We start from the raw sequence: 9089 nt of genomic DNA on the forward strand, positions 1-9089 counted from the left end.
GACAAAACAAGACACAAACATACTGCATCAATCTTCTCCATTTTTTCGAAATGGTCATTTTTCCTCTCGCCCTATCTGCCTAGGGACGAGCAGATTGCTCCCGTCCTATCTATGGACGGGCAGCTTTTTTTCGTCACTTACCCCCAAGTGTCCCGGGGCTCCCCGTACGGGTCACCAAGGTAAGTGCTCTACCACTGAGCTACAACTCCAGCCCTACAACTCCTTTTTTCAACTCGTTTCTGTTTTCATCCTGATGCAACTGTTCTTACTTTCTTTAGGAAGAACGTATGATTACCTTCGGTCATACTCCAGTGGTTCAATGGATAATGCATCCGACCGCGGAGCAGAAGATTTTAGATTTAAGTCCTGCTGGCTCAGTCTTTTTTGTGCTTACCCCTTTAAAATATATATATATCTTTTTACATTGTTCAAATTGATAACAGAAACGACTTCTTGAAGTTCTTCAGAGAGGAATTCACTTGTTCTGATTCTTGGCAGATTTTATTTTGTATGTCCTGCACAACAGTGCCATCTTGACTTTCTGGTGACTCTGCATGGATGCTCCAAGTACATCTGTTCTGCGATTTCATTATTTTTCCTGAAGTAGAGGTAAAAGTAAGGGATCATCATCTCCTCCTCTTCCTCCTCCTCCCCCTCGTCCTAGTTCTTTCAATTTCAGTATTCGGTTATACATAGTAGTTGGGTTCATTTTTACAAAATCACATATATGCAAGGAATTTAATTTGAAATTCCCCTTTTCCATCCAGTCCTCCCTCCTAGTCTCCTTCCTCTGCTCTACTAATCTTTCTTTTACTCCTTTATTTATTTATTTTATTTATTTGTTTGGTTGGTTGGTACAGGGATTGAATTCAGGGGCACTTAACCACTGACCCACATCCCCACCCTTTTTCTATATTTTACTTAGAGACAGGGTCTCACTCAGTTGATTAGCACCTTGCTAATTGCTGAGGCTGGCTTTAATCTGGCGATCCTCCCTTCTCAGCCTCCTGAGCTGCTGGGATTATAGGCTTCCTTTGTTTATTTTTGGTTGGTACTTTCTCTGTGTGTGTGTGTATGTGTGTGTGTGTGTGTGTGTGTGTGTATAATTCCCTTTGGTACCTTCATATATGCATATTACATGATTTCCTTAAATCAATTCCATATTTTCTCTCCCATCCTTCCTCCCTCCCTTTCTCCACTTTCTACTCCACTGATCTTCCCTATATATTTATGATAGTCGATCCTCTGCCAACCAGCTTCTTTCCCTTATTTTGCTCTAACTTACACATATGAGAGAAAACATTAGACTCTGGATTTACTGAGTCTGACTTATTTCACTTAGCATGATGTTCTCTATTTCCATCCATTCACGGAGAAAATATCACTATGAATTTTGTATTTATATCTTCCTCTTTTTTAAAATTTTTTACTTATAGATGGACACAATATCTTTGTTTTGTTTATTTATTTTTATGTGGTGCTGAGGATCAAACTCAGTGCCTCACATTTGCAAGGCAAGGAATCTGCTACTGAGCCACAACCCCAACCCCAATATCTTCCTCTTTTTAATGATACTGAGGAAGTGGATTGACTGAAAGAATCTTTGGGATGTAAACTCAAATGCAAGTATTTTAAAAGGAATGAAGTTCAGAGGCATCATACAATATCTATGAACCCTGAAAGCATCGTTCTGAAGAAGTGAAGCCAGGCAGAAAAGACCACATTAAAAATAATAATAATAATAAGTTAATGGGGCTGGGGTATTGTTAGAGTCTGTAAACAAGTCAGGATGGCGCCTGGCATTTTGCCAGAGAAATGTTAGAGTCTATAAACAAGTCTGGATGGCGCCTGGCAAAATGCCAGAGGGAGTGGTTTGAGAAGTAACAAAAGCGAGCCATTAAACATGGAGATTCCTGATTGGTTGACTGATGTATCTAGTTTATGCTAATTAGATAAGCTGTGTGGAATGTATAAATACTGCTCCTGTCCTGCAATAAATGGCTCCTACTCCTGCTGTATCAACATACACAAGTTATTCTTCACCCCCCATTATTTTGCTGCAGCCGGAATGCGCATCAGGGTTGTGGCTCAGTGGTAGAGCACTTGCGTAACATGTATAAGGCCCTGGCATTGGATTCTTAGCACCACATTAAAAAAATAAATAAGCTAAAGGTCCGTTGACAACTAAACATGTTTTTAAAAAAGATTAAATAAAATAATTTTAAATAAAATAATTTTTACACTGTATATAACTCTTATTTATACGAAATGTCCAGGATAAGCAAATCTAGAGACACAGCATTAGAGGTGGTCATGGCTAGAGAAAGAAGGGAATGGGAACAGAATTTGCTTAGTGTTTGATGAAATGTTGAGAAATTAGATAATGATGACGGTTGCACAACTCAGAGGATGGACGGAAGAAAATCCATGAATTACAGTGTCAATTTTATGGCATGTGGTTTATGGATTTCATGGTATAATTTTTTAAAATCAAGGAAGCGTCAAAGAAAAAGCAATAAAAATGGATCGAGATTTTCTTTTCTCTCGAGGGGCCGGACTCCCACTCCACCTCTCTCCTGCACAGCGTCTGTCCGTCTGTCCCGAGCGTCCACCCAGAAAAAAGGCGCAGGGCACTGCCTGGACAGATCCTGAATCTGGGAAGCGCAGCTGTGGGCCAGGGCCGTGTCCTGTTTGGCCGCATCTTGGAGCCGGGGTTCCGCTGCCGTCAGTGTGGGACTTCACGGCCAAAGACCAAGGCCCAGGAAAGGTCCAGACAGGAGCCAAACCTACAGACGGACTCTGTAAGGACGGCCGGAAAGGGACGGCGCTGGGCTTCCCAGGGGGCTCCCCCCACTAACCCTACGCTCCCGACGGCGCCCGACTGCGGGGCGGAGCGCAAGCCCGAGAGACGGGGCGCATACAGCCATCCCACCAAAGCCCCCATTTCTACTCCCCGGATGTGGTGCTGGAGATTATTTAATTATCTATGATAAGTGTGTGTTAACTCACATCTTCCTGGGATTACTGACGTGGTGACATCAATCAAGTCCTACCAATTTGCCAAAGATGCAGCTCCTAGGAACTAACTCCACGGCGTTGTCGTATTCCAAAGAACATGAATTTTTGTTTTTTACTTCAGTGTGTATGTTCTCCTCCAAAATGAATTTTTGGTGTTCAAAAATGGCTAATTCCGCATAATTTGTTTCTTTTTGTTGTTTGTTTGTTTGTTTTTAATATTTACTTTTTAGTTGTAGTTGAACACAACACCTTTATTTTATTTACTTATATGTGTGCTGAGGATTGAACCCAGGACTCGCTTGTGGTAGGCGACTGCTCTACCGCTGGGCCTCGACCCCAGTCCCCCCGCCCCGCCCCGCCGCATTAATTTATTTCTTTCCCTTCTCTTCTTCCATCCAAGAGGACCCCCTGGGTTGGATGGCTGGAACCAAGCTGTAGCACACAGACATCCTGGATTGCAATTTAGGGGGCACAGTCTGTAGACTCTGTGGTTTTGAAAAGTGTTGACTATAGTTTTGTGGAATATTGTTTGAGGAATTTTATTCTAGGTGGCACCTAGAATAAAATTAAGTTGTTAAATGTCGTAGAAAATAAGAGCCTGTTGCTACTTTATAGATGTGATTTCAAAAGGTGTCTTTAAGGAAGAAAGGGAAAGAATAGAATAAGTGAAAATCACTTTGCATGAGAACCACTCCCCAAGTAGCATGACTATAGCTCCATAAATTATTTCTCAGCCATCAAAAAATTCAGAATTTTCCATCTGATGAAAAAAACCCTCCCCTACACAATGAGATCGTCAGTGATTTCCTTTGCAATCATTATTATGTCTTTCATCCATGACTTTACCTTTTGAGAACCCGCAATGATAACTCCAACAATTGCCAGAAATCACTATTTTCTATTTCATAAGATCCTTGGAACTAGTCTTAGTTCTTTCTGCAACTTTCAATATTCATCATGCATGATGGCCAATAAATAGTTATGAATGGGTGGAGGAACATCCAATTTCTTTTTTCCAATTTTATGGAGGTCTATACAATGGAGTGGGAGAGTTGAGAGGCTGAGAGGCTGCAGAGCTGCTAAAACCTGAAAGAAAACTTTCTGTGGCTCCTTCAGCTTATAAAATTCCACCATCAACTGGGCTCAATAAAAAAGATAAAGGGCTCACATCCCTTTTAAAAGAGCAGTCTAAGCAGATGAATTGGAAGCTGAGAAGTCATAAACCCATAACTGGTACAGGTGGCCACACAATGACCAGGTGCCCAGAGCCACTCCCTGTAGCTTCATGTCCAACCTAGGACACACTGAAGACTGCCAAGGAGACCCCATCACCGATGGGCTTTGTGCATTGTGAGTGTTGCACGATGGATATTCCAGGGTGACTGGCTCATCTTCTCCCCCAAGTCCTTTATCTTCAGGCTGGGCCACCTGTAACTCCTTCAAAATCGCCATGTTCAGTTTTCCTATATTTTATTATCAAATACATTTATGTGCTTCATAAATTAATTCCTGCTAACATAGATTTTATTTCCAAAGCCTCTCTTTTTGTTTCATGAAAAGTTTTCATCAATGAATTCTAACGTTAGCTATTGGATAAATTATTTTTGCTTTTCATTGTGAGGTCTGAGGATATTAGTGATACATGATATACCATATGACATGACAAATTTTGTTTTGTTTTGTTTTGTTTTCTGGAGTTTTCGTTTCTTACAATTGCTTTTTTAAAAAAATCTCTTTTCCTTTGTATGTATCCATCTATCTGATGATCCTTGCTGTGCATTTGCTAGCACTGCCAAAACAAAGTACCACCGACTAAGTGATTTAGACAATTAAGATTTATTTTCTCACATTTCTGTAGACTAGTGTCTAGGAAAAAAGTGTCAACAGGGGAACAGGGGTTTGGTTTCCTTTTTTCTTACTTTCCTTTTCTTTTCTTTTTTTTTTTAGACAAGTCTCACTGTGGCCCAGCCCACCCTCCTGCCTTCACCTGCAAAGTGCTGAGATCACAGGCACCATCATGCTCGCCCTGCCCAGCCTGCGTTGGTTTCTTCTGCAGATTCCCTCCTGGGTCTGCAGGAGCAACAGCCACTCCTGCCTGAATCTTCCCATGCTCTCTCTCTGTGTCTGTGTCCTAAGCGACTCTTCTTACAGGGACACCAGTCTATTGGATTAGGCCCAATCTAAGACCCACTGTAAGGACCTCATTTAACTTAACTGCCTTTTCCAAGCTCTGTCTCCCAAAACAGTCACTTTCTCAGCCCAGGGTGGTTAGAACGTCAACATATGAATGGGGTGGGCCAATAATCTAGTCTTTAATACACTTATCTGAGAATAGGGACTAAAGTGTGGATTGAGAAGACGGAGCAGATGGTTTCTTATCCCTCACACTTAGTACTGGTAAAACCCCTGGATGCTGTTCATTAAACGGGCATAGGACAGCTCTGAGAAGCAGAGAGAGGCAGCACACCAGCTACATCATGGGGAGCCCCTCCAGAAAGCCCTCTAAGTCCGAACTTCAAATCAAAAGAGAGCTTTCTTTACCTGGCCAGGGATTGTCACCCTCCGCAGAGACTCAAGCTCTTTGGGAGGACAGCAGCTTCCTGGTCCATCCAAGGAGAATATAAGCACAAAACCCCAACTCGGTGACTTGCTTATCGTCATATAAGCTAGCCAATTACAGAGATTAAAACATTAATAAGTTGGACCTGTGGGCTCTAGGAAGGACTGGAATTGTCCAGTCAGCAAGCAAGCGGTAAACAGAAGCTAAGAAAAGAGCATTAGCTTTGCAGTTCAGTTGACCAACAGTCCTGGGTTCAAGCAGGAGCTAAACAGTCTTATCCTGAATTTAGGCAGGGGTCACAGCTGGGCAAGAATCTATTTCAAAGTCATGTATACCCACAGGGGCATTCACACCCAGGATGTAGCTCCCCACAACCACTGCTGCATCCTGAGTAGGGTACAATTTGTCCGGTACAAAGTACAGAAAGACAATTTTTATAAGAAAACAGCTTTCATTTCAGTTTCTCAGAAACAGGTCTTGGAACAGTTTTTCATAGAAGGCAGCAAAATGGAGCCTTAGGCCTGCCTGTGACAGTTCTTGCTTTATGAATTGTCTTATGTCACTCATCAAAATCTTATGATCATATTTTTAAACTAATCTATAACCTATAACTTACACTCTTTTTGATTGTATTTATCAGTTCACACAACAGCTAGGCGCCTTGGGATCTGAGGAAAGAAGTGGTAGGAAGATCTGCGTTTCCCTTTTGCTTCCTATATCCTGAACAGTGTGCTAGAGAAACCAGCAATCCTGAGTGTCAACTAACATGGACAAAAATCCTCAGAAAGCCTGGCCTAGCCAGACAGGCACCATTAGGGAAAAAAAATCTTTTTTTTTTTTTTTTTAATTTTAAAAACCTCTGATCCAGCACGCTGCAGAAGATGCTGTGTGCCTGGTGATGGTCCTTTATTCCCTTTGGAAGGTCCACTGGGGATTTAGCCCACTTTGATCAGCAGCTGAGTGGCCTCAGAGAACGATAGCGTGAGGCCAAGATCTTGGCCTTTACTTGGCACTATCAAGACCAGCCTCACCCCCACACCCCTGGCCTCAGTGGAAGTTCAGAGCACTTGGGTAAGAAGTTGACTGTGGTTGCCATCACAGGGCCATTTTGACTGGGGAAAATCTCCACTGTAGGGGTTGGGCAGATTCCCAGAAAGGGACCTTCCAGCCAACTGCAGGAGATTATAGCCCTGGAGTGTAAGATTAGAATGATGTGGTGGGATTCGGTTGGTTTGTAGAATGGCAGGTGTCTTTGGGATATGTTAGTTCCAGTAGGGCCAGTGAGCCTCATCCTCCAGATATTCCACCAGTATCCCCAAACCCTGAAATTGAGGGACAGGTCATGTGAATTGAAATTCCTTCAAAGTGACATTCCAACCAGCCTCACTCTCACTTACATATGTATATACCTGCACCACCAATTCCTTACACTTGGTTGGTTTCCACAAGATATTCAGTTTTTCCCAAGTGTGTCTCAAAACAAAGCTTTCCTGTATATAACACTATCCCATCTGCTATTTGGCTCCCAAAATTTTGCTGCTACTCCTAGCTTTAGATTATTGTCCTTTTACGTATTTGAACACCTTCCCCCCACCCCTCCCCCACGCACTCTTGCCCTGTCTCTCCCTTCCCTCCTAGCAGACTTTTGGGAAAACAGACATCAGATGCTTGTCTTTAGTATGACAGTCTTTTAAGTAGTTCCACTCCCGATTTGCTCTGATGTATCAAAATGCTGGATACTCAGAGGACTAGGAAAATATACAGTAGACCACAGAATGGATGCCATTGTTCATGTTCAGATTATAATCTCAGAAGAACTCTACCTTCCAGCTAGGATGTAAAAAGCCAGAAAGATTGTTGCTTAAGACAAGGTCCAGACTTGCATAACTTTCCTTCAACCCATAAGAGAGCTGGGGTTTCAGAGGAACCAAAGCAATCTGAAATCTAAGGAATAGCTGGTAGATCCACACAGAAGCAGGCAGGACATGAATTCTGGTCACCCACTGCAGTGGGATGAAGACAGGTCCTTCACGCAGAAAGATATTCACGCAGCTAATATTCGTATTTATAATGAATTGCTAAAGTCTAAGCATGGGTCAGCTAGACACCTTAGGTTGCCACCGGGATGGCCGAGTGGTTAAGGCATTGGACTTAAGATCCAATAGAACCTCTCAGACCAACTCTCACAAGGAGTTTGCACATTCATATAGAAAATATAGGAGAAAAAAATCTTTTTTGGCGTTGGATTTGCTCTACTCTCCTCTGTAATAAAAGTTGGTTAATGTTAGATCTTATACAAATGGAAGATTTCTTCTCTGCATAAGTCATTGTTGAGAAAATTAAAAGACATGTTATAGAATGGGAACTATTTGTAAAACACATACCTGATCATTGTGATGTGTCCCGGAAATATAAACAATTCTCAAAATTCATTTATAAGAAAACAATGCAACAAAATGGGCATATTTGAGCACATTTTCTCAAAGAATATATATGACTATAAATACATGAGAAAGATTCTTTAATCTTTAGAGAAATTCAGATTAAAACCCATAGTAAGATACTAATACATATCCTCTAGAATAGCTAAAATTTTTAAAGATAATTGATAGCACCAAGTATTGATGAGGGTAAACGGTGGAACCTAAATTCTAATACATTGCTGGCAGGAGTTTAAAATGGCACACATGCTTTGGAAAATAATATTGGAGTTTGTGCAAAAGTGATACTCACTGCATTGGGGACCAGTATCACCGCGGACAGGAGCAGATTTGGCCTGAAAACAGCTAGGGTCAAATGTTAACTGGCTGCAGCCATCATCCAAACGGTCTCCGGTTAAACAAAGAGGTACCCGGTCGCAAGGTTCTTCCTTCTATGAAACCGCGACCACCCCTCTGGACTCCACCGTCCGTCCCCGCGTGTTGGAGCACGTTGAAAAGCACACCACTGGTTCCGTGGCTGAGTACGCCTGCTCTGGAGTTGGGCACGAGTCTGCCCCGTCTGCAGGAGTACCTAGATTCCCGGTGAGAGTAGGATGCTAAATGACATTTTTGCATAATAAATTCTCACGCTCCTGCTAAGGAAAAGCAACACACCCACCAGTCCCTACCGGGAGTGGGGCTCGAACCCACGCAGACGTACGTCTATTGGATCTTAAGTCCAACGCCTTAACCACTCGGCCATCCCGGTGGCGGCCTGAATTGTCTAGCTGTTAAGTTTTACTGGACTAGAATTTCCATTCTCTAAAGGACTTCCATCCTCTAAACGATTTCCATCCTCTAAAGGGCTTAAGAATTTTATATTCCTGAAATGAATCTGAAACGAGGCTTTAAGGGGTGTGTAAAATAAACGCACCCTGTGCAAAGCCTCCAGGAAAGAAACACGGGGGAAAGCTTATCTTCGACAAAGACTGTTGAATCATTGGCTCGTGCCACACCTTGCACGGGGCGTTAGAGAAGGGAGAAGCATCCAACCTCTGGGACTCTGGTTAGGACGAACATCCGGGGTTTTA

At 42.5% G+C, this 9089-nt stretch overlaps 1 non-coding gene across 1 annotated transcript; it reads right to left on the minus strand.

The window, feature by feature from the left end:
- Positions 1–8684: 8684 nt before the first annotated feature.
- Positions 8685–8767, minus strand: Trnal-uaa. Its single transcript has one exon. It is a non-coding gene; the product is annotated as a tRNA-Leu (tRNA).
- Between the last annotated feature and the right edge of the window lie 322 nt (positions 8768–9089).

Source organism: Marmota marmota, unplaced genomic scaffold (genome assembly GCF_001458135.2).
Source record: "Marmota marmota marmota unplaced genomic scaffold, marMar, whole genome shotgun sequence".
Lineage (NCBI taxonomy): Eukaryota > Metazoa > Chordata > Mammalia > Rodentia > Sciuridae > Marmota > Marmota marmota.